This window comes from Dermacentor albipictus, chromosome 3 (genome assembly GCF_038994185.2).
Source record: "Dermacentor albipictus isolate Rhodes 1998 colony chromosome 3, USDA_Dalb.pri_finalv2, whole genome shotgun sequence".
Lineage (NCBI taxonomy): Eukaryota > Metazoa > Arthropoda > Arachnida > Ixodida > Ixodidae > Dermacentor > Dermacentor albipictus.
Genome location: NC_091823.1, coordinates 26,382,361 through 26,408,270, shown reverse-complemented (window position 1 = coordinate 26,408,270; position 25,910 = coordinate 26,382,361). Strand labels below are relative to the sequence as shown.

Here is a 25,910-nt window from a genome sequence, read left to right as displayed (position 1 = left end):
TCGTCTGACATAGCTCAAAGCAGGACACATATAACGAGTCGACGAATGCCTATCACCTTATGTACTATCCACTATAGGTGTGGTGGTCAAAAGCTCTGTTCCATACGATATTACAGCGAACGCCACCAATGAACGCTACAAAAATATCCCCACGGCAACAACAGCAATAACAATAAATATACATATCCAACGCACATGTTGCAGTCTATGTTAAGCGAACCTTTCCAGACGTGGTCAATTAAATGATTTGCAACTAATGCGATGCGAACAATATTATTTACTTTCAGTTTAGTTTCAGTTAGTTACTTTCAGCCTTGCGCCACGTACGTCCGCGTCCTGTTCCTTATGTTCGTCAGTGTAACACTAAGCGCAATATAATCATGAATGTTTACTTTCGCACAATGCATAGTGTAATCTCATGTAATGTTTGCTTATCCACCACAAAGGTAACAGCTTTATTGTCGTGCTACTTTTCTGTGTATGCACTACATCGCCCACAAGCTATATATATAGGAAATGCAAACTCCAAATATGGCGAATGCACAGTGACAGATGAGGACGCAGCGATGTAACAAGGACGAAGGCGATGTTTGATGCCTTCTTCCGTCTTTGTTCTCGGACTTTCGCCGCTAAAGCGAAGAAAGTCTTCGGTAGTGCTGTTGCACTACCGAATTGCGAGCGCCAAACGCTCTTTAAGACGAATGGCTGTCACTTGAGAGTTTTGTGGCGTCTGAAGGAAAAGGTACTGCGGTCAATCGTCGTCGCTTTGTGTCGCGTTTCTAATCCACCCGAGCTGACTGGTTGCGCAGCGCGTTCGTCACTGAAGTACGCTCGGCGACCCTTGTTGAGAAACGCCGAAATTCTTCCATGGATAATTTAATTTTCAATGCCATATCATCATGATCATCCCCCACTGCCAATCGTGTCCACTGCAGGACGAAGGCCTCTTCCTGCAATCTCTAGTTACCTCTGTCTTGCGCTAGCCGATTCCAACTTGCAACTGCGAATTTCCGAACTTCATCGCCTCACCTAATTTTCTGCCGTCTTTAGCTGCGCTTCTCTTCCCTTGGCACCCATCCCGTAACTCTGCTGATTCACTTGTCATCTGCACTATGCTATAAATGGCCTCCCAAGCTCCATTTTGATTATACTGATGTTGACCAGCACATCTTCTATCCCTGTTTGCTCTCTGATCCATAACCGTTCGCTTCCTGTGTCTCAACGTTACGCCTAACATATATCGTTCCATCGTTCTTTGCGCCGCCAATAACTTCTCGATCTTTGTTGTTAACCTCTAAGTTTCTGTCCCTTATGTTAGCACCGGTAGGATGCAATTATCGTACACGTTTCTTTTTTACGAAAGTGGTAAGCTCCTAGTCAGCATTTGGTAATGCCTGCCCTATGGACGCCAACATATTTTTATTCTGCAATTTTCTTTCTCATGGTCAGGGTCCCCTGAAAGTGAGCTGGATAAACGTACTCCTGTGCCGGCTCTAGATGCTGACTGGCGATCCTGAATTATTGCTGCCTTACAAGGCTATTTAACATTACCTTTGTCTTCTGCATATTAATCTTCAGCCCCACTCTTACCTTTTCTCGGTTAAAATCCTAAGTCTTTTGTTGTACTTCGTCCCCAGTGTTGCTGAACAGGACAATGTCATCTGCAAACTGAAGGTTGCTGAAATATTCGCCGTCGATCCTTACTCCTATATTTCCCAGCCTGATAGCTTCAATATTTCTTCCAAAAATGCAGTGACTAGCATTGGAGAGATTGTGTCTCTTTGCCTGACTCTTTTCTAGATAAACAGCTTTCTACTGTTATTGTGGAGAATCAAAGTGGCTGTGGAATCTTTGTAGATATTTCCCAAGATATTGACGCAAGATTACGCAATGCATCCATGACTTCTGCTATTTTTACTGAACCAAATGCCTTTCTATATTCTATGAAATGTCATATATTTGCATCATATTAGTGATTGCTTTCACTCTTCCTATGGCTACTCAACGGCCGCAGGTTGCGCAGTAACATAATTTGGTTCACAAATCAAATAGTCCTAATTTTTGTTTTCATATCTCTCCGTGTCTCAGTAAGCGTTCATTACAGTTTCTGTGTAGGTAATGCATTAATATTTCTTAAATCACCTTAGTGCAGAATAAAATGTGCTCAATGTGTATCATAATGGCTCCAGCAGTATCAGATGAGACCGTTAATAAACCTGACTGTTTACCTGGAAAGTTACTGCGATTCTTATGTGCATGAACATAAGTAACTCATTTACCACATAACATAAAGCCTTACTTGTCAGTAACGTCTATAGGCCTTTTTTACCTGTGTGATTACAAGGTACCCAATAGAGTTCTCTAAAGATAACTGCCCTGGTATCAATTATGACGACTATGTCCCCTTTTTGCATTGTGTTGCTGCTTTCCTTCAACCTAATTAAAGAGAAAGAAAGTTTAATGATACGAAATGCAGAGAGGTCTGCCTGAGGTACATTCCTCTAGCCAGCTACTCTGCGTTGGGGGAAGGTGTAAAGGGAAAGAAAGAGGGAAGAAAAAGGCGCATGATGGGTGACGATGATGAGGAAAAATGTAAAGCATATAGTAAACAATTTGGACTGCTTAAAGCCTACAGTCCAGGCCCGTGCTTTAAAAAGAAACAAGTAAGACCGGGATTGCCTTAAAACTTGGTTTAACGTACGACCAAGGGCCCAACATAACGTCCTCCGACAGCGGCGGGCTGCCGAGGCACGTAAGTACATTGTTCAATTTTTGACATTCTTTCGCGTTCTGACGGCTGTCACACAGTACATGACCTTATAGTCTCGTTCACATTGCACAGCTCACAGCCTGGAGAATCGATGCGCTGCATGTGGTGCACGTACCCGTGAGTAAACGCCACCTCCAGTCTGTCTGCGCTAGAGACTGGCACAGCTGCGTTGAATTTTCGGCAGTAGTCTAAATCTCGTGGTAGGCTCCACTCCTTGGAGTCGTCTGTGGCGACTATCCGGATTGTCCGAGTGCTTTTCTGTCTGTGTTCGGGTGACACTTGAGATAAGGCAGTTGGCTTCAGTTTAATTATTCTCACTTTGTGGTAATGTTCATCTTCTCGTTTCTCGTGCACCTTGTTTCCATTCTTCATGCATTCTTAAGGCCATTTTTGATTCGGTCTTGTCGTTTTTTGATGCACTGATTGCGCTTTATTGTGGCAGATTGATCAAACTTCGTTGTCTGTAACGTTATCATTTCGTTTCTTTACGTGTATTTGCAAGACGGCGGCCATCACTTCTGAATTTGTATCATGCTGCCAAAAAACTTTGCCCGTTCCTCAGATGAGCTCATCACGAATAGCCACTATTTTTGTCAACCCATGCACCAACATCAGCCGTCATCTTTGGAAGATCTTTTGAATTAGAAGATTATTTTTTAGCGTGAACACATTGCACAGGACATTCAGTGATTTCTATAGCTGGTGTCGATGCCAAGTAAAGAGGGCCGATCACGTTGTTGATGTAATGAAAACTGCGAGTGGGCTGAACCTGATACCAATGAATGATATATGTCCTCGATAGTGTTTCAATTTAGCTTGGAACACGAACCATTCCTGGAGGCAACGTAATCAAAGGCTGGGTTAGCCAACCTTAATAATTATATCGCATCACAGTGCCTTGGTTGTAGCATGAGGATGTGTGAGATATCTTTTACTTCCTGGAAGCGTTTTTTTTTTCAAACTTATTTGCAGCTTGCCTCGCTACCCTGTGCACTCGGTCTTGCAGAATGAAAGGCGTCTTGTTATCACACAAAACTTCCGAGGCCATATTTTAGCTTTTCAGCGGCGTTTGCTCTGAGAGTGCAAAAGGGAAATGCCCGTCGGCTTCCTGGAACTTACGATAGCACCCACGAATAACGGATGCGTTTCAATGCCTGCAGGCGCTACACGAAAGGTGGCTGCTTGAAATGCATAGCCAGTATAGAATGGCTCGCTATTTCGGGATAGGTTGCTCCCAACTACGTTCATGAATAGTCGTGCTTTATACGTTGGCACTGCGTTGTGTACCAGGTTCTCGTCACGATAAACATATTTTTGTTTGGCTCGTTTTCATGAAGCAGTTATATGTAAATCGAGTTTAGCCTTTGTTGCGTGGAATGCCTTGCGTGCGTAAGAGAATCTTCTGTGCGTTGGAGAATTAAGTTTATTGTAACGGTATGCACGTCAAAGTTAGCAGAATACCCGAATTAGGGCTGGTAAAAACATGTTTGTTCTCTGTCTCTATGCTGCCATGCATGTTTAATAATATTTTTACTGCAAAGCTTTATAAGGTGGCAAAATACCGGCTGCCGATTTATAGACGTTGTGCGCGGATAAGTAGATGAATGCGCAGAAGGTGTGAGGAATGCGTCATGTTTTATACCAGGGCCCTCAACGCGCATTTGTTCAGTGCAAAATTGCGCGAACTGCCGCAGCTGTCAGCACGAATTCACCGTCATGCGTGAGGGGGGACGAGATACTGCTCGGATAGCGCCAACTGTGACAGAAAGGAAGGGGAAATAATGTTTTGTTTACGTAATGCGCATGCGTACTGTACTCTGCACTAGTCGCACAGATGAATGAGGCACAGTCGTTTTCATTAAGATATGTTTAAAGATTTCATTGCATTAGAAAGAAAGAGGGATTAGAATAGGCATTGGTACGCATATTCATCGAAATATTTTCTTTTGAACGTGAGACAGAATTCCGTTTCGGATGCTACAGCCAATTATTGCTCCAGTGGAGTACGAAACTCTCAGATGAAAAAAACATCTCTCCGTCGGAGTGTGTGACAATTTTACGTAATAATGACAATATCTAGAAGTCACAAACATATCACCTCGGTGTGCAAGCACTTGTCTGCTGGCATCGATAGGCAACACGCCGCAAAAGTTAGTGTGAGTGCCTTCTTCTGCGCTCCATAACACTTATTTTGCACAGAACAACATCTAGTGGCTTTTGCCGGACGTCCATGTCATCTTACCTTTGGAGCCTATTTGCGCCCGCTTCTTGTAGTTTTTGGGAGCACGAAAATTACAGCTGTGTTGGATATCTCGTCGCATTTTGATATGAAAATCAAGCGCGCGCAATAATTCTTAAATAGAAAGCGAAGTGAAAGAATATTTTCTAACACCTTTCACCATAATAAATGATGAAAATGGCGCATACTGACTTTCAATCTTCCTTCAAATATTAGAGAAAATTGAAGCATGAATAGCGAAAGGTTACACTTTCGTCACTGTGAGCGATGACATTTAAACACATTCACTAATAACGACGAACTCATCTGTGATCGGACAGGAGGGATGGTGCGTAACGCTTTTCTGTCTTGTCTTTTTATGGCTTCAGACACGAAGAGCTGACGTAATGGAATACATGGGCACATATACACGCCATATTATTACCCAATAAAATTCTAGAACAAAGCTTCGCGTAAATGCCTACGCAAAACCTGCGATATTGCAGCACTCTTCTGCTTCGCTATGAACATGAAAATGTATTCTTTTCGGAGGCGTTAAATTAATTAAGTAATTGATTAATTAATTATGTTAATTAATTTAAACATTGCCTTTTTTTCGCTGGTCCCCAAATAAATCCTAGCACGTAACCTCGTTAACAAGCAAAGTGCAGCTGTTGTCTCGTGAGATCTCTGGATAATTTTGTTTTTGTTCTATGCAGGTTCACGGCGTAATGCTTAATTCTGTATATTTCCTTGAGCCTAACTTGTACCGCAACAATAATTAATGTTGTGCGATGATCCTTTGTTATAATTGTCACGCAGCGACTAGCACGCGGTAAGGGTACAAATATCTTGAGATTAAGCAACGTCCAGAATCATTAGGTGCCCCACCCACCAGAAAAGCGCAACAGGTGGTGTCTGATTGCTTCAAGCACGCTCGCTCGCGTCACGACACCGACGCGAACTTCGCAATCTGGCGTTCTGGAGCAAGGATGGTTCGTCAAAAGATGCGCTATGCAATCACGATAGAGGGTAAAAATGATAGCAAACTATACGGCCGATAACCAAAAATTAAGCTTCAGGAAAATAGCGTCTTGCGTGCTGATTGAGGGAAGGCGCGACTAATTGTGTTTGACGTCCCATTGCTGCTGAAGATACTACGAAAGTCACAACAATTGGGGTGTTACCGGATTAATTTTCCGCACTAATAGATGCGGACCCAGGAATTTGTTTCCGCACGTCAAGCCGCAGTTCTATTCTTTTGAGTTTTAGTAGGCTTCTCTCGCGTATGTTACGTTGTTTTGCCATAGCCGCCAATGTAGTGACGACACAGTCGAAGAATTTCTAAGGCGATGCGCGGCAAATCGTTGTCTGCGAAACGCGCAACGCGGTCACGGACTCGTCGAATTCGAATCGCCCGCTACATTTACACACGCGGGCGGGCCGACGTGAGCCGGCACGCGAGAACAACACAGAGCACTCGAGCGAGCCTACTCACGGGTCTAGCCAATAAGGAGGAGGAGAAGGGGGCGATGTCGCAGGCCGCGACGTTTGACAGGCGGCTCGCCGGAATGCGCGGCGCGTGTTCCCGAGGTCCTCTTCGCACCTGTCTCGGCGCGGAGCACACCGTCTACGAGAGGCGCGTTCTGCTCGACCTCGTGGTTCGGGTCCGGTACTCGGTCGGTCGGTCGGAACCCCCCGCTTTTGGCGCTGGCGGCAACGCGCGGTGGCTCCATCTATCGGCCCGAGCCCTGACTGCCAATCCGACGAGCGAAGTTTTCCGCATGCTCGGGAGGGCTCTCTCGAGAGAGAGCGTTTGCATTCGAGCGGGATCGCGAATGCGTGGGCGCGAACCGTGCATTTAGGTAAACTATCCCCTATTGTTTCTAAATCAGATCTTTAGTCTCCTGCGATAGCTTACTGGTATCCTGTCTAACGAAGTTACCAGCGGCTTCTATTGCACACTCCTTAATGATGCCCATAAGATTTTCGTTCATTGCTTCAACACAATTGTCCTCTTCCTGAGTTAAAACCGAATGCCTGTTCTGTAGCTTGATCCGGAATTCCTCTATTTTACCTCTTACTACTAAACCATTGATCGGCTTCTTATCTACCAGTTTCTTCAGTTCCGTCCTCTAGTTTAGGCTAATTCAAGTTCTTACCATTTTATGGTCTCTGCAGCGCACCTTGCCGAGCACGTCCACATCTTGTATGATGCCAGGGTTAGCGCAGATTATGAAGTCTGTTCGATTTCTAGTCTCGCCATTCGGGCTCCTCCACATCCACTTTCGGCTATCCCGCTTGCTCAGTAACTCAGGGGACCAATTGCAATGCCTGCTCACTGACCTGGAGAAGCAAAGCAGAAGGATGGCTCTAAAAATTCATCTACAGAAAACAAAAGTAGTGTTTAACAGTCTCGGAAGAGAACAGCAATTTACGATAGGTAGCGAGGCACTGGAAGTGGTAAAGGAATGCAACTACTTAAGGCAGGTAGCGACCGGGGATCCGGATCAGGAGACTGAAATAATCAGAAGAATAAGAATGGGCTGGGGGGCGTTTGGCAAGCATTCTCAGATCATGAACAGCAGGTTGCCATTATCCCTCAAAAGAAAAGTTTGTAACAGCTGTGTCTTACCAGTACTCACGTACGGGGCAGAAACATGGAGGCTTACGAAAAAGGTTCTGCTTAAATTGAGGACGACGCAACGAGCTATGGAAAGAAGAATGATGGGTGTAACATTAAGGGATAAGAAAAGAGCAGATTGGGTGAGGGAACAAACGCGATTTAATGGCATCTTAGTTGAAATCAAGAGAAAGAATGGGCATGGGCAGGACATGTAATAAGGAGGGAAGATAACCGATGGTCATTAAGGGTTACGGTCTTGATTGTAAGAGAAGGGAAGCGTAGCAGTGGACGGCAGAAAGTTAGGTGGTTGGATGAGATTAAGAAGTTTGCAGGGACAACATGGCCACGATCAGCACATGACCGGGGTAGTTGGAGATGGGAGAGGCCTTTGCCCTGCAGTGGGCGCAGCCAGGCTGATGATGACGACGACGACGAGGACGACGATGATGATGATGATGTCAACGATGATGATCATGATACTAATTATTATTATTATTATTATTATTATTATTATTATTATTATTATTATTATTATTATTATTATTATTATTATTATTATCTCCTTTTGTTCTTGCAACAGCGAGCGAGAGAGATGAAATGGGAAAGGCTGGAAGTTATAGCCGCGGGAGAAGGTTATGATTTGCTACCATACACTGAGGGAGTGGGTAAGGAGGCAAAAAAGACCGAAAGAAAGCAAACGCGGAGAGAAAAAAACATGGATGGAGTGGGAAATGCCTGGGCGAATCAGTCTTTCGAATGAGCCACTCGAACATAAAAATTTCAAAAGCGCGCTTTCGCCGACTTCTGGCATGATGACAGCATCTCCCATCAATCTTTCCAATTAAGACAGCGACTCATAGGAAGTTGGAAAGTTGCAGTGCTCAACAGGGGTCCAACATGGTAGTCTGGAAGGCATCCCACGGTACGTTTCAACAAGGGGACTGGTCTCCGTCAGTGCAACAGCTGGTCATCAATCATTCACGCATAAAAAGGAACGGGCACAAGTTGCCGCAATAGTGATGAAACAGAACTAATTTGGCATGATTCATAGCATAAGTGCGGCAGTGACTCTCATGCTGAATACCTGTCCCTTTTAACCTATGCTACCTGAAGGTCATATTTGCGCATGAAAGACGAAAATTTCATGCTAGTGGTGTCATATTGATCTATGCACCTACTACAGCAGCCAAAGAAAATTACTAATTGTCACGGCGACAGCTGTCAATCCATCCACTAAGTTATGTTCTATATATATATATATATATATATATATATATATATATATATATATATATATATATATATATATATATATATGCGGGAAAGAGACGTCAAACCTTTGGAAATAAGACCTGTTTACTTAACGTTTTGGAATTATGGACCATCCTTGACCAGGGCGCAGTAACGCATGAACAATTCCTACACCGCTTTAAAAGCACCGTACTAAGAGCCGAGGGCACACCATCTGCGCTGGCTAGAACTTACACTGCGCATCATAAATCATTATCAATGACACGCATATTGGAATACAAAAATGAAATGAAGATGTGTTTAGGACAGAATAAAATTAGAACTGTCGAAGTGGGACGAGAGTTCTAATTTTATGGCTTGCGCTGCCATTCCATATGTCCCTCATGCTACTGTAACTGGACTGCATTAGTTCATCCTGTGCTTATCACCTTTGCCTTTCAATACGAGGTTCATCTTGCTTGCACACCATCCAACCGGAATTTTATTCGTTTTAATCACATGCTCTATGGCATTAGCCAGCAGTGCCTCGCTCTTTGGACTGTTGTTTTTAATGCGAAAGCATAAAATGGCTCATGAAGCAGAATGTACGGCGTTTACGGCGTGACCACACGATGGTAAAAAATAGCTACATACCTTCGACCTTTGGTGGGAGTTGAACCAATGGTCTTTGGAGTTAAGGCGCAGGTAATTAAGACACAGTTAAGTAAGACTGAGTTAATTAGGGCACTCGTGCCCCCGACCTTAGGTGAGAGTCGTACCCACGAGCTTTGGCCTTAATTAAGGTAAACTAATTAAGACACCATTCGGATAGAGTTAATTAAGGCACTCGAGGCCACGACCTTTGATGGGAATCCAACCTATGACTTTTGGCGTTAAAACGTCAAGCTAATGAAAGCACATTTAATTAAGACAAAGGTAATTAATGTACCCGAGCCCACGATCATTGGTGTTCATTAAGACGACGTCAATTATGCACAGTGAATTAAGGCAGAGTTAACCAAGGCACTCGAATCCGTGACCTTTGATGAGACTCGAACCCTTAACCTTCGGTGGGAGTAGAATCCACGACCATGCGTTGTGGCATGTCTAAGCATCACGTGGTGGTCGCATTCCTTTGGTATTCATCCACGTAGGGTTGAATAACTAAGTGCCCCTTGAATTATATTATTAACTGTAATGGAATTTCATCGGGTCCTGGGGCTGTGTTATTAGGGACATTTCCTTCTGCTTTCTTCCAGTAAATGTTTTCTATGCTAAGTTTTGATATCTCACGCTTCTCTGTTGTTGCTGGATCTGTTTGAATGGGGAGTACTCTTTCTTTCTTGCCGAAGTTATCTCCAAAAACCTCCCTGATGTACTACACCTAAGTTTTTCTTTCAAAGATGTTACCGTGTTCATCGCTTATAGCCACTTGTGAATTTTTAGTTGGAGCTCCTTCGCTGCCTTATGAGCTTTCTGAGAACTTATGGTTTGTACGAGTGACTTTGACTCTAGTACTGTCCATGCACATCTATATACCCTCTCTATCCCTTCTCCCGTCCCCCAGCGTAGGGTAGCCAACCGGACTCTTGACTGGTTAACATCTCTGCCTTCCTTAGATCCCTCTCTCTCTCTCTTTTAGTTGGAGCTACGAGTTCTCTCACATCGTTGCAAAATCTTTTTGACGTGCCTTTGTCTCTTTTGTGAATGTTATGCACCCAATGTTCTCTTGTACATTTAATTTTCTCTTGCACTAGCTCACTCACTACCATTCTTTTTGTAGGTAATTGTTCCATTTAAGGATCTCCTCTTCGTATAGTCTCAACTTTTTGGCTTCTCGATGATCCCTAGACGCCTGCTTACGATCTTCTGTTGCTTGCTTCATTTCCTTGTTCCACCATTTGTGTGGTATCCTCTTTCCATTCCAACAATGTTATTGCTGTCTCTGTCTTATGAACGTCTACTAGTTTCTTATATTCACAGACTGTTCTAGGAAAGTACCTACATTTTCTTCTCTATGCTTTTTTTCTTTTTTGCGATCTATGCTGTTTGCCTTTCATTAATTTTGAAGCATTCCGTTGCTATTGGTTCGTCTTTTGCGAAATTTTTAGTGTAAACATTCAAGATCGCTACCAGGCTGTCTTTCCATTTTCATCTACCGTCAATTCGTCTAGTCTTTTGTAGACCATTTCTGATTGTAAGGCGTAGTGGATACATGACTCCCTGCTTCCGCATTGCCACGTTGCCTGTCTATGACATTTATTATCCCTGCTAACTACTGTACAATTCTGCTTATCACACAGATCAAGAACAAGAGAACCACTGTAGTCAGTATATCCGTCTAAATCCTCCATGTGGGCATTCCTATTTCCTGCCAATACCACCCGGCCCGATTTCCTGATTTTATTAATATCGCTTCTACAGCAATCAGCCAATTCTTTTTTTATCTCTGGTATCACTACCTGTCCCCAGATAAGCTACTCCCAGTCATGTCTATTTTCCTTCCCATTTACCGTTAATCCATAAATAGTCCTTACATGTCTCTTTCACTCTTTGTCACTTCCTACCTCGCTTAATTAGCGTGAAAGACCGTATGCTTAGGCATGTTGGTAATCCATTGTAATTTGTTTAGCCCACATGAAGACCTCAGGACTGAAAGGAACGACACAGACACAGCGCTAATTTCCAAAGTTATGTTTCTTTTCTTAGGCGGTATAAATATATATATATATATATATATATATATATATATATATATATATATATATATATATATAGAAAACGGATAGAGCACGCGCAGGCGCATTTGTACATGAATAATAATTTAGACACAGCTAAGGTGTATGTGTCGAAAGTTAAGCTAAAATGTCATAAAGAAGAGGCATAGTCGTTGAAAGCTTAAGCGACCAGTTTGTGGGGCCAACCCCGTCGAGCCACACTCTGCGTCTTGTTTAGAAAATCAGATGCTCCGTCTCTCTATTATTATTATTTTTTTGACAGTTCGATTGAAGGCGCACTGACACGAGTGTCGCCCAAACTAGCAATCTTCGCCGCTTTAATGATTTCGCGAGTTGTTTGCGTCGGACCTCTTCCCATTCACACTGCACTGCGTGTATTAAGGATCGCGCCTCCAGTTCCTGCAGCGAAAATCCAGATGGCCCGTGCCTCCCATTCATACAAGAGTTGCGTGCTCGCGCGTGTAATTTACGCAACGTCCGGTCTGCGCAGTGTATTCTTGCCACAGGACAACGATAGCTCGTACACAATGTTACTCTCACGTTTAACGAAGCTGTCCTTGTGCATTTTCCAGCAAATGCGCTTCTCAAAGAAGCTTAAGTTACCTTGCATGCTGCTTCCAGTCATGTCGTACCCACGTGTAGTTACGACACCGTCCGGGGAGGTGAACTACAATGCTAAACCTTGCTATCACTGTCAAGACTTCACCCCTCAGGCGGAATAGCCAACATTTTACTTGATAAGCTCCACCTTGACAGAGTTACTGCGGTTCTGCAACGCGCGTCCACGTTCCTAGTTCAATGTACAGGATGGCTAATTAGGCAGAAGTTCTTGTTTTCGTTTCTTGTATACCTCCTTCATCAGTGCTGTTGCCCTGAGGCATCTAGTAAATGAGGGATTATAGCATCGCAAATTGCAAAGAATAATGCGCGAAATGTGATTGACTTGATCGCAAAATCTGATCGTGTCAAGAAGGCCATGCTTCATCAGATTTAATCGTTTACTCCTTCAATGAGTGAAGAGGAAAGCATGCCAAGCTTGTTGCGACCTAATGCCTTTAGATATGATAACGTTTTCTCTGCATATCTCTATCTCATTCTTTCTCACTAGAGTGTTTTACAACTACTAATTTGGGATCGAGACGCGCAGAACAGTACATATATCTACTAAACAATCGTGTTTGCTCCCGCACGTACAAACAGTGTAGAGCAGCAACTGAGTTCAAACCCCCAGCGAATAACACTCATGACAAAAGGACAGGAAGGTGAGTGAATCGAATGCGAGATGAAGAGAAAATCAAGAAGGCAAGGGTTTGAAGCAAGAAGTCATAAACTCGTACGGTTTCTAGTCAGTGCATTGTGTGTCGCCTTTCATTGCGTATTTCGTCTGCGCGCTGGTATTCCAGAATTTGAACTATATATATGCTACACCAGGCGGCTAAAGTTTCTACCCTAGCGAAGAGAGAGAGAGATACTTTATTGAGAGGAAGGTGGAGAGGTCGACCTGAGTGGCATGGCTCTAGCCTACTACTCCAAGTCGAGGCAGGGGTTTGCGGGAACGACAGCGATATGGTAGGATAATGAAGGTGGTACAAATAAAGTGATAAATGAGAACTGCTGCACAGCTCTATTCTATTTCTGTGACCGGCGCGTGGACGCTGCACGACATGTACACCTTGGCTGAAAAGGGTCGAGGCTACTGGAGCGTAGTCAAGGAGACCATCTCAAAGTTGCTACAGGTAGGGAGCAAGGCGAGGACAAGGATGGAGTGAGCTACAACTCTAAGGGGTAACAGTAGGCCGGGTAAGTTCATTCCTTCGGTGTCCTCTTCTTGTCGCGCTCTCTAAATAGTCGTGAATATCACGAGCCATCTAGGTCAGGTGAGCTTATGAAGCTGTGTTCGCGTTTTGCGTCTGTGTCCATTAATAAAAATGCGTGTTTGCTTTGTTGCTTGCGATGAGAGGAACCATTAAGGGTCACATATACTACTAAACGGAAAAAGCGTGCGCGCGCACATGTTCAGGTTTTATGGAGAAATTGATTTTTTTATCATTACGCAGAACAGAGGTGCGCTTATACTGGCCCTACTCAGTCGGTTGGCATGCAGGTGCTTTATAAATCCATTTGTTTCTAATTGCGTTCGGTGCACATATAACCTTTATACATACGTATATCCACAAATATGTCAACCAAGAGGCTATCCAGCACAGCTGCAGACAAGGCAAGCGGGAGAGGGTAGGAAGAAAAAGCGTTCCTTTGAGACCGCATATTAAATTAGATGTTTAGAAGATCTCTGCTTATAAAGGAAGGGAGCAATTAAAGAGACTTAGTTTCACCACGCTGCTTATGAAGAGTGTGCATTGTCAATTTTGACGCCGCTGTACATTTATTTAAGTGAAATTGTTCTTCACGCTGGAATCGGCAATCACGGAGATCAGCGTTATTCAGCACGTGCCTACGCTTATCTAACTATGTGAAGATGTTTGACGATTTTTCAAGGTAACTGGTTGGCGGCTAAAATGTTTGTTAGTCTGTGGTGAACAGGGTCAAGCTATCGGCTCAAGCTCGTGGCATCCTGGACCAGAGACGCCACCCGGGTTTAGCGTTTCCACCATCGGCTCACTTCTATGATTATAGTTTACTCCTTTTTCGCTGTGTGCATGCGTCGTGTACGAAAATAGGAGTAATGAATCCTTTTCGCTAGATCAGTAAGGCTACATGTCGAAAATGGCTATGGTATTGGGTGCGCAGTGTACTGGACGAACCTAAAAGCACATTTAGCATAGGCATTGCCTAGCCGAAGCCTATGAACTCTTGTTTTAACAGATCAACTAATTTTAAACGTAATATTGAATTCTATACCATGATCTATATGCTAAAAGCTTTCTGTATAGGATACGAAAAACTAGCAGTGCTAGATGCTCATATGAAGAGGCTGAAGAACATGTAAAACATCTTCTTCTACACTAAAGATTATGATGCTCCCCGTAAGAAACTTTCGGAACAACTACATGGGCCCTATAGCGTAAAACTATTCCAATATCTTTCTATTCCAATCTCCTGACGTCAAATTTGCGTAACCACCGACGCAAGCACCGGGCGGTCACCCGCAGGGTTGTCTGAACAGACCAATCAAACGCTCTCCTCATTCATAGGAGGTCACTTTTGTTTGCTTGAAAAACGAATAACATTGCCTACACTGAGCGGCTTGTCGTATCTAATTAGCTGACAAGAAACGAGGAGAACGCTCAAGTCGAGAGGGATTCGCTGGGGCAGAGGCAGTGCACGGAAAATCGATAACCGGATGAAGAGGGTGGTGCCGGCGTCTGCGATTGGTCGGCTTTCCCTTACTTAGCTTGTGGTGGCTGGTTGAAAATCGTGGCGGCATGCAACGGAAGCTTAAGAATGACGCTAAAACTGACCCTCTGCAAAGAAGAGTTGGCAGAATGAGGTGGCAAACTTGCCGAAAGGGCTCGAAAACGTTACATGGCCGCGCAAGAAGCTTTATTATATGCAAATACACCCATGCTCTTCGGCAGGTGCGAGTAGCCAGCGTCTCAGCGATATGCGGCAGTCAACTTTTATTCCTTTCAGAACGGGGCAGCCTGCGGCTATTCCGAAGAAAATTCAGTTTTGTTCGGCATATTAATGCATCTTTATCGCGTACACGTCACTTTGACGAGGATAGTTTGTGCGGTTTTGTGACGTCGCGCGACAGGCAGGTGAAGTGGGTGCAGCCTGAAAATTTTAACCAATAGCCGAGGACTAATGGCGAAAAGGGGTCGAATCAGAAATAACGGTTGTTCCTTTTTCTGTCACATCATGCATAATCAGTGTGAACATGTCATATCAGATGGGGAAGTATCGCGGTTTCCGTGACGTCGCGTGACAGGCAGGTGAAGGGGGGGGGGGGTCGAAAAAAGTTTTTGACCAATTGTGGAGGGCTGATAGCAGAATTGGAATAGAAAAGTTTGGAATAGTTTTACGTTATAGTGCCCCATGGCTTGGATAGACGACCGCTATCCTTAGGAAAAATTTTAGGTCCATGGCCAAGAGAAAAACTTCAAAACATCGCCTCAGTATAATTTTCGCGGGAATAAAATATATCACGAAAATACTAAGGCATACAAGAGTTATCGCTCGCATTGTTACTACTAACAGGAACCTTTAATTGCATGGTCGCTGTGTCCACGTATTCATGTGAAATTTGTTATATTTAGAGTGCGGCATTCAAGAGGGGCCTAATTCGCGAGTGTCCAACGTTTTCTGTGTGAACATCGTCGTTAGGTGAACTTTTACACTGTGCGAACTCATGTGTTGCGCAAACTTTTGTTTATATTGAGACTGAGGCTTAGTACTTCAATGTACTTGTAATGTAAGTCTCAGTACTTAGTACTGAGACTTAGTACTTCAATGTTCATTCATGTGTTTTTAGTCCAGTTTTGTGATTATTGACAAATTTCTGCGATAACTATCATGTAAGAAGAGAGTAGTAGCCGGCGCGACACACAGGCACAAACCTGAACTTAAATACGTTTAATTAAAAACAAAAACAAAATCAGTGCCCTTTTCAGAAAGTGTAATCGCGGATATCCCAAGCAACTCCCTTAACTGAGAGAGAGAGAGAGAGGTAGAGACAAAAAGGTAAAATGGAACGGCAGGCAGGTTAACCAGATCGGTAGACCCGGTTTGCTACCTTACGCTGGGGAGAGAGTGGAGAAGGAGGTAAAGTGATAGCAAAGTAGAGATAAAGAAAGAAAGGAGCATAAACATACAATCACAGTCAAAAACTGCCCCCGTATACCGTCACCCCACAGCAGAGTGGCACTTGCAGCACTATAAGTGAGCAATGCCACAAATGGGGGCTGGTCAAGTGCCGTACAAGATCGGACGAAAGGACAAGGAAAAAATGCGCTTAGTGGTTCGTCTATCTATAGCGGAATGTACCGTTCAACACAAGGCCTGTGTAACAAGTCATCTGCACATCAAAAAAGAGACGAATTCGTGGCCCAAACGACCAATACTTATACTTAAGAAAGAAATGAATGAATGAATGAATGAATGAATGAATGAATGAATGAATGAATGAATGAATGAATGAATGAATGAATGAATGAATGAATGAATGAATGAAAGCTTTCATCTTCGCGATGATGAAGGTTTGCAAATGAAAGCACGTGCCCAATGCATCACTGCACGGTATGGACGTCTTACGCCGTGCCTTCTCCCGATTCGGTGGTTGCATTTCGGCATTGGTGTAGTTTTTTTAGTAAGCAGCGTAGCGCATGAACCTATAAACATGGCATGAGATTACACGTTTATCGACCTCAATGTAAGCGTAATTGCACGCATGGCATTTAGCTTGATTTAGTATTTATTCAACCGACTTCGCTAAAACTTCGCTTTGCGTAAATTCCGGCATGTGCAACGGGATCTGCATGATTCTTGTTGTTGTTTGTTCTTTCACTTTTCCCTTAGAAGTGAAAGACGAAGGGTACCGAGATTGTTTCTTCGTTCAAAACTGCTGCTTCCCGAACTGTCTTTCGCACTGTTCCGAGGCAGCTTCCCACTTACGGCACCTTTCGGACAGCTTAAGCCGCGCGGGACAATCTGCGTATAAGCACCGTTCGGGCTTGATTTCAACGTTTTATTTTATTTATTTCTGTTCTCCGTTCACGTTGCTTTGCTGTGTATTACCAGTCGTCCGCAGTCGTCGCTGAATTTCGAGACAAAAGGCACAAAGCGGGAAGGTGAGGGGGGGGGGGGAGGGGGTCGGATATCAGTATTATATTCGTCGAACCGACGAAATACAGCGCCGACGTGATTTATATGTGCATACATTTAGGGGACAAATCGATGGCCGAAAGGGAGCAGCCGTTATTTTGCACCGTTGTTCAGCATTCCGCGCGAGTCAGTGTAGGTTTTATTCCTTATTTCGCGGCTCTGTCCTTTTTATTCATCGGCATTCTAGGCACCACCCGTGCCGCTTTGTCCCCGCAACTGCTTTTTGTTCTTTCTTCCAGAGACGTTGACATTCCGGAGTCGTCGACTGTTCCCTTTTCCTCCCACTTCCTTCTTTCTGCGTGTATGACTTACTTTTGCTTGAGCTCACGGTTTTTTTTCTCTCTCTCTCTCTGTAAGGCTTGCTTATCTTGCGTGTTTTCCGACGCCTCTAATAGCAGTGCTTTCTGACACTACCGTTCTTTCTTTTTTGTTCCCCGCAGCGTATTCTGCGCAAGCAGAATTCGCATGTCGTTTTCTGCCACTATTGCTTTTCTCTATGGCATCTGTGCACGTGACCGCTGGTTTTTTCTACAGCAACAGCGGCTCACCCCTTGGCGCTTTTACACGGGTCACCTGCACTTTTCTTCTCTTTCTTTCTTTCTTTCTTTCTTTCTTTCTTTCTTTCTTTCTTTCTTTCTTTCTTTCTTTCTTTCTTTCTTTCTTTCTTTCTTTCTTTCTTTCTTTCTTTCTTTCTTTCTTATATTTATTAATTTTTCGCCTTCTTTCGTTTTGCATTGCTTTCTACTTTGACTTTCACGTTTTTTTTTGCGGCTCAATTTATTCCTTCATTGCTTCACTGCACTTGTCTACTGCTTTGTAACTTTTGTTTCGTTGTCTTGTATCGTGTCGCATGTTGTTCGTTTTTCCCTTTTTTGTGTGTGCTTTTCTACGAAAGGATAGCTTCACAGTGCCCATCGCAGCATTCATAGGAGACGGTGCGGCAAAGAGGGAGCCATGCGGGGTTGTTGTAGGCGAAATCTCATACTTGCGAAATCACCGGCCCCGCCTCTACAAGACTCCGCTACTCCTTGCTCACGTTCGCCAAACGATGGGCTTGGGGGTTACCTTATTTGAATATCAAGAAGCCTCGACCGGCAGGTGGCCTTATAGATTTTGATGGCACCGTACAGGGAATGGAAAACAACGCGGCCGTTGGAGGCGTCAGGTAAATACGTGTTGTGTACAGGGTTGCTGGGCGTTGTTATGCAGAGCAGCAAGAAAAGTGGCTTGGCACAAAAAAGCTGGCAGTGAGTTTCTTTGAGTAAAGGTAGTCTTTTTTGAATTAGTGTGTTCGCACCGAACAAATAATGCCCCGCGCAAAATGCAACACTGATAACGCGAAGAGAGGATGGAAACTGCGTTGAGTCGTATCTGTGTTTTCGTCCTTCTTGCTTAATTTTGCGCAGTGCGTCACCTCTTATTTGAATCTCTGGGGCAAGATTGCCTTAGGAAAACATAGTTGTCGACAGACGGTGGTAACCTAATGTTTTCCTAGGCTGTAACGTGACACAGATAAGCCAGAACAATTGCCTCGGGAATGTGTCCAACTTCTCTTTGAGTTGGACAGCGGTTTGTCTACCATTTCATTCTTAGTTTGCCACAGACTATAACTAACCTAATTAACCTATAGTAATGCCATACGGGCTAACTCGCGAGTTTCGTTTTAGGTGACTGTCAGAGGGCGTGAGTGTCATTCGGCGGCAGACACATGTGAAAACGAAGTGACACCGGATGCAGAGTGCACACGAAGGTGAGTTTAAGTTCGGTGAACCCGCCTGACTTCGTGCAGTTTCTTCAATGTCAATGTACAAAAGTATAAATTAAGGCAGAATACAAAAGGTATTGGACGCGTCTGTGTGTCTTCGTGGGCAGACCAAGCAGCCCTGTCTGTAACATAGTTGTGGCCGACATGCCACAGTGAGCAGGAATCCCTTGAAAGGTAATGTTGTGCTCTGTTTCCAGACCATGGCGGTGTACTTCCCTGATGTCGGATATCACCTGGGCAAAAGTTATGTGACCTAATGCAGACGTGATACTGTGAAGAGCTGTCTTAGAGTCACAAAATGATGCATATAAAGAGAGGGAGGTTAACCAGAGCTAGTTCCGGTTGACTACCCTGCACCAGTGGAAGGAGTAGGGGGATAAAAAGAGAAAGACAGCGGAATGGAGAGATATAGCGGGAAAGAGAGACGAGCGCACATAAACCGCGTACACTATAGATCGACAGGGGACGGGGTTTTTAAAGTCTATCGTGAAAGCCCGTAGACGGCAGGAATTTTAGTAACGTGACTAACCGCCTTCTACGCGTGTTTTTTGGGAGCACTGGCCTTGGTATTTTAGTTCTGATAGCGGGCGATTGCCAAATTGGTCCAACACTTTCCACATCACTTACCTCTCGAAACTATAAAACTTGCAGACACGGATAATGTGTGCGAGCGCCTCTTCACAGCTGCATGTGCCGCACGCGGGCAGCTGACCATTTCAATAAGGAAGGCACAAGAGTTGGTAAAGGCAACGCCTAACCACAGACGGTACAGCATGGTCTGTTCAAGTCGGGGTAACCCAGACGGTAGTTGTATGTGTATATCCTCAGAAAACAAACGCAAACGGCACAGAGTGAAAACGTTCGAGTCACGCAGGGGCAAAGTACATTCACGCAACATCAATCGCAGCCCAGCCACAGTGTCTGTTTGTGAAAGCGGAATCAATACACGTTGCTGCTAGTAACAGCGCAAAATATAGACAAGGGACGAGACAGGAAGACACCACAAGCGAAATACATTTCTAGTACCTCGGGCCCTTTTCAATGTTTCACTCAGCGCTTGTGGTGTCTTCCTGTCTCGTCCCTTGTCTATATTTTGCGCTGTTACTAGCAGGATGGAAAACCAACAAGCCCAAGCTGCTATTCTAGCGCAATACACGTTGGCCACGTTCATGTGGCCATGTTCTTGTGTGTTCATGTGGCTTTGTCGGCGTTGTCATTCCCACTGATGCTGCAATGTCCTGGAAGGCGTTGAAAGATCATGCTGTGTCCCTTGTCATGACTGCATTGATAGATCTGTCAAATTTCTGAGACCTGTTGTTTATTGGTCCCGTGATGCATTGGACTTTGTATGGACTGAGGGCCTGACTTCGAATCACTAAATACTGTCAATTGTTGCAGTGGTTCCTGATTAATGAAACCAAGTACAGCACAGAGTGCCGCAAGCTTTGCCTCCGTCGATGTGGTCGCACATAGGAGTTGTAAATGCATATGCAGAGCAAAACTGAACTTTTTTTTGAAATATCCGGAGACTGCCCCGTTCCGATAGGAATAGCATCGGCCTGCCAGTCACTATGATACTGGCTTCTCGGAGCTGTTGGGGAGAACGTATTTATTTGAACATAATACTTTTTTTTTTGCGTGGCAGTATAACGTTGTCGAGCCCTTTGGGCACGTATGCGACATATCTCTGCCAACTCTTCGTCGAGGAGCGGAATCCATTTGAGCGGAATTTTTAACCTGACGTTGCAGGCAGCCACGATTTTCGACCAGCCACAGAAAGATAATTAAGGGGAAGCGGACCAATTGCAGACCCTGGCATCACCCTCCTCATCTGGTTATCGACTTACATTACGCTTGCTCGGCCCCAAATGAAATCTCTTCCCTTTTGCCTGCTCCTCGCCTCATCACAGCCAATTAGATAAATTAGATAAGAAAAACCTGTCAAGGTAGGCAATGTTATTCGCTTTGAAACCTAACAAGAGGGACCTACAACGAGAAGAGCGCTTGATAGGGCTGTGTGAACAACGCTGCAGGTCAGTGCCGAATACCTGCGTCGGCGGTTACGTAAATTTGACATCAGAAGACTGAAATAAAAACATATTGGAATACTTTTACGTTGAAGGGCCCCTAATCCCCATTGAAGGGCCCCTCTGATAATAATGTCAACCTTAAACATAATTATTTTGAACATTGCTGATGCTGTGCTTGCGGCCCAGCCTATGGAATATTCTTGCATCCCAACGCGGAAGCTACACGCCGTTTGAGCCCCGAGGGCGCCACATCTACTATCGAAAACTATTTTCGGCGTCGCCATCAAAGACGAGATGGACACAAATGAGGCGCAATACCAACCGACAGACTAGCGACTCCACGTCGCCGCTGAACCGTTCGAAGGTGTCCAAAGTAGCTTTCGTTAAAGTCTCGCGCAAATCGCTCCGCCCATTTCACGCGGCGCGTGCGTATATGTGTACCGTTCGTAATTAAACAATGCACACTTCGCACACAGCCACCGGCTGGGCCCCCTGCACTGCGAGATAGCTGCGTCAGGCACGTGCGCCTATTTGCTCTACGCGCATGCGGCCTGTTTTCGCGCACTCGTACGTTGCACGCTTGCACCTCGGCGACGCCCGTGCCTGTAGCTGCCATTAGGAGTCGCGTTTCTGGAACGGGGCGCCTCCGTTGCCCCGGCTCTCGCAACGCGCATCGTTATGGACAGGCGCACGCTATGCGCCATGCCGACGAGTGGCATTCGAATGGCCGCAGTCGATGCGGCGGCATCGCTGCAACCTGGTCCCCACATTGGGCACAGTGATGTTCGAGAGAGCTCTCGTTTGTGCGACCCCTGCACAGCCCGGTTGCTGGAGAAGCCGCTCTCGCCAGCGGCCGGCTGTGTTTTGCAGAGTTTTTTGACACGTATATCACGAATCGTTTTGTGAGTTCGTTGAAACTGCAGAGGCACTTTCGCGAACGCTGTTCGGTCTCCCGAAGGAAAAGAAACCCTAGCAAGCCCAGAAAAGAACGACGCAGAGCACTCGCAGCTACCCACCCGAGTGCACCGTGGAGCTCGTAGCTCGTTCTACCGCAGCTGTGAGAATACCCACGGTTCATTATGGCTCGGTATGAACTTCTTTTTACCATTGCAATGCAACAACATAACGAAAGCGACGGGGGGACCAAAGTTAAAAAAGTTCAAGCAGTGTAAGGCCGAAGAAAGCAATAACCGCGGAAATGACCTGGCACATTGGCGAATGAATCATGCACTTCGTAGTCCAGAAACCGACGGTAAAGGTAGCACGCTCTTCGCACTATTACCCATGCAATAAGTTGCTCCGCAGTCTGAATTGCGGGAACTATTTATCAGTAGGATTGCATTCTGTTTGCAGAAACGTTGGCCATTCCTAGCATGAGCGGGTGTTCGTATATAGCATGAGCGGGAGTTCCTAGCATGAGCGGTTGTTTATGCTTGCTGGTCTGGCATTGCTACTATGCAAAGAATAATAAAATACACACAAACACAAATAAACACAGTTCAGAAGCGCAGGCTGTTGGGCCTGTTGATGCATCATGTAGTGTAGTTGAGCGGAATTTTTCATTCCTGCTAATATTCCCACCCATATTTCCGCTTAAAGGCGCTACAAATAAATGCGCTCACGTGCTTGTCAAGCGAAGCAGCAGATAATAAATGAAGTGTATGCACAAGTTGAGAAAGCTTCGCAACCGTTCCAAACCAGATTACTGGGGCAGTGCGAAGCCGCCTATTTAAATTATTGGCAGAAACTTGCGGACATTTTGTTACTTATGTAGAATCTCAAGATGGCGTAGATTCACTCGTAGTGTGATTTTAATGAGATAGAGACAGGAGGGAAGCTAACTATGAGCACGTTCAGTTTGCTGTCCTGCTCTGCGGGAAAGGGAAACAAAGACGAACACAGGGAGAATCAAGAAGAGAGAAACAGGACTGTAGGTGGGAGCACAAGCGAAGATGCACAATTTCAATGAACATTTAAACATTAAAAGCAGGTAATGATACTGCAGACAGTTTATATTCAACGAAGAGGTATAGTGCAAGGTTTATATGCGCATACATATGGAGAGGAAAAGCTTTCTCACTGCCTCAAAAGACGACGTGACAAAGGTAACAACCCCTCAAATACGCCCTCTGTAGCAAGCTTCCTCGTGTTATTCCTTAGCTCATCTCACATGTTGCGGAATCGTTTTTACGTCTCTGCTACCTTTATTGCTATTTTTTACGTTCCGAAAAACTACCTCCCCGGCGTGTTTGCCTAACGAAGGTTGGCGCACAGGGAACGCGAATCGATGAGCCAGCTTTGCTGTAGCCTCACTCAGGCTGCTTCGCTTGACGGCGCATGCCCCGTAGGAAATCAAAAATGCATGCCAACATAGCCAGCGTGCGCGAACGTGCGACGTCGTGGCCATATTTTAGTGGCACTGACTCTCCGTACTACTGTCAACCATCGTTGCTTTGGTTTTGAGTGTGATTTGCTCAGGACCAGACTGCCAGTATTTTAATATAAAGGCGTCTATACCACCATCGACGCATTTTCACGAAAGTTTCTTTCGAGCGCACGGTCGATTCGAACACACCTCTACTGACGAACGAGGATTCTTGTTCAATGCTGAGAGAGCTGGAAAAAGTACAACTGGAGTGCTCACGATAAAGCAGGTGACAGGGAAGAAATAAATATGAATATAAAAATATATTTACGATGTTTTGCTTCTATAACTTTCCCGGTTGTCGAGCGAGGCGCACTCGTGGCATCGGATCCTTTACTGTCGCTGCGGTCAATTCTAACAAGGTGTCATCCGAATGCATGCTAATGTCGATGCAACAGTATACTTGTAGTAGTTTTTATTCTATTTGTCTGGGTCTGATGGTGTTATAGTGTGGTTCTGGGATTTGTAGGGCCCGCATCTATTAACTGATATAGACAATACTCAACAGACCGTTCGCCAGTACTAATGCCCACTTTTCCTCTCCCTCTATTTTATCCTCCCTCTTCTTGCCGTATGCCAAGAATATAAAGCAGAAACTGAAAAGAAATGTAAGCATACACTTCTAGCAAACTCTACAATAGTGATTTACATTAAGTCTCCGAGAAGAAGGTCCCCTGGGAAAGTAAAGTTATGTATTCGCTAGAAAAATTAAGAAACGAACATGCGTAACTTCCGCTTATACTCAATAATATTCTTGCACGGCAGCGCCTGTGCTGCGCGTCGTGGGCTGCGGTTTAGGTGGCAATCACATAAAACATGCACGTCAGACACATTTCTGGCGCAGCATGCGTGCTGTGATCAAATGTTTTTTTCAGTGCGTTCAATATGGTTGTCGGTTAAAGCAGAAATCATTTAGAAAGTATTTCACCCGCGAGTGGAGAACGATACCGAAGAATTGATGTCGCCCCAAAAGTGAGTCGGAAAGGCGTTATGTGTGATCATCATTTGAAAACGCGACTTGATGTGGCAGGTGAAACGCGACTCTAATGGCAGGTGCACGATTATTTTCGGTGCCTATGTGGTGTTAAAATTTTGAAAGTGGCGAGCTTCTTTCCAGCATTTGCGCTTCTATTGGGTGGGTTCTCACTTACTTAATGCACTTTATGAGTAACATCCGTGATAGAGCTTCTTCTTTTTCAGCATGTATCATACAAGACGAACGCACCATATACATGCTTAGCACATATATGATGTTTTCGAGCATGGAGCTAACTGTATAATGTTAAGCGTATTTCTAGAGTATAGTACACTTGATAATGAGCACAGAAGAGAGAAATAATTGAATTGAATTCTGGACTTTTACACGCCAAAACCGAAATTTAATTATGAGGCACGCCGTAGTGGGGGCTGCGGAGCATTTTTGACCGCCAGGGGTCTTTTAACGTGCCCCCAATGCATGGGACACAAGCTTTTTACCATTTAACCCCCATTGAAATGCGGCCACTGTGCCCGGGATTCGATCCCGCGACTTCGGGCTTAGCAGCGCAACGCCATATATCCATTACGCAACCACGTCTGGTGAAGATAAAAAAGAATAATGGGAAATGAAAGAACAATGAAAACGTTTTAATGTGTTCGCGCTAGGCGCCAACATCGGTCATGATGAACGAGTATACCACCTTAAAGTAAAGCTCAGTTTTTTTTTCTAATGACAACGTATTGATTATGGATTATTGCTCCCCTTCTCAAATAAAGATTTATCATCATCACATATTACTTGTTTTAGGGCTTGATTTGCGGACTGATGTGTACGTGAACGTGCAGAGGCATGGCATGGCAAGAACTTTATTTTAGTCCAGAGAAACTAGGGTCCGAGGGCACAAGCCCCCGGGCTATGTTGGTGGCTCCGCCCACGTAGGCACCGGTAGGCCAAAGGCTTTCCCGATGTCGTGAGCTCTCCGGACGGCCAGGAGTTGATCTTGGAGGACATCGCTGGATATGCGCCGACTCCAGTCCTCCTCGCTGTTGAGATCCGAAGCCCTTTGGTTGGGGCACAGCCAGAACATATGATCAAATAGACACGGAGTGTGTCCGCAACTTTTACATTCCGCGGGAAAGTCCCGGTCAATTTTGTTAAGCACAAAAGGTGTGGGATAAGATTTAGTTTGAATCATTCTTAATGTGACTGCCTGAGCTCGGTTGAGCTTCTGATGGGGGGGAGGAAAAAATCTCCTGCCGTCCCTATAATGTGAGGTGATCTCGTGAAAAGTAGTAAGTGGGTCTTTGTAGGAGCCGCAGTCATCCTGGAGCAGTTCCTGATCTGATGC

General features: G+C 44.8%; 1 protein-coding gene and 1 long non-coding RNA gene across 2 annotated transcripts in view; one reads left to right on the top strand and one right to left on the bottom strand.

Annotated features, from left to right (window-relative positions):
- The window catches only part of LOC139057304 (cell adhesion molecule Dscam1-like), a 160,674-nt gene extending 154,041 nt beyond the window's left edge, over positions 1-6,633 (bottom strand). Inside the window, exon 1 of the mRNA XM_070535256.1 lies at positions 6,487-6,633. The gene's annotated coding sequence lies outside the window, so the exon portion shown is untranslated. The remainder of the gene's footprint in view (positions 1-6,486) is intronic.
- Positions 1-25,910, top strand: part of LOC139057307 (uncharacterized) — a 376,778-nt gene that overhangs the window by 274,694 nt on the left and 76,174 nt on the right. The window lies entirely within an intron of this gene.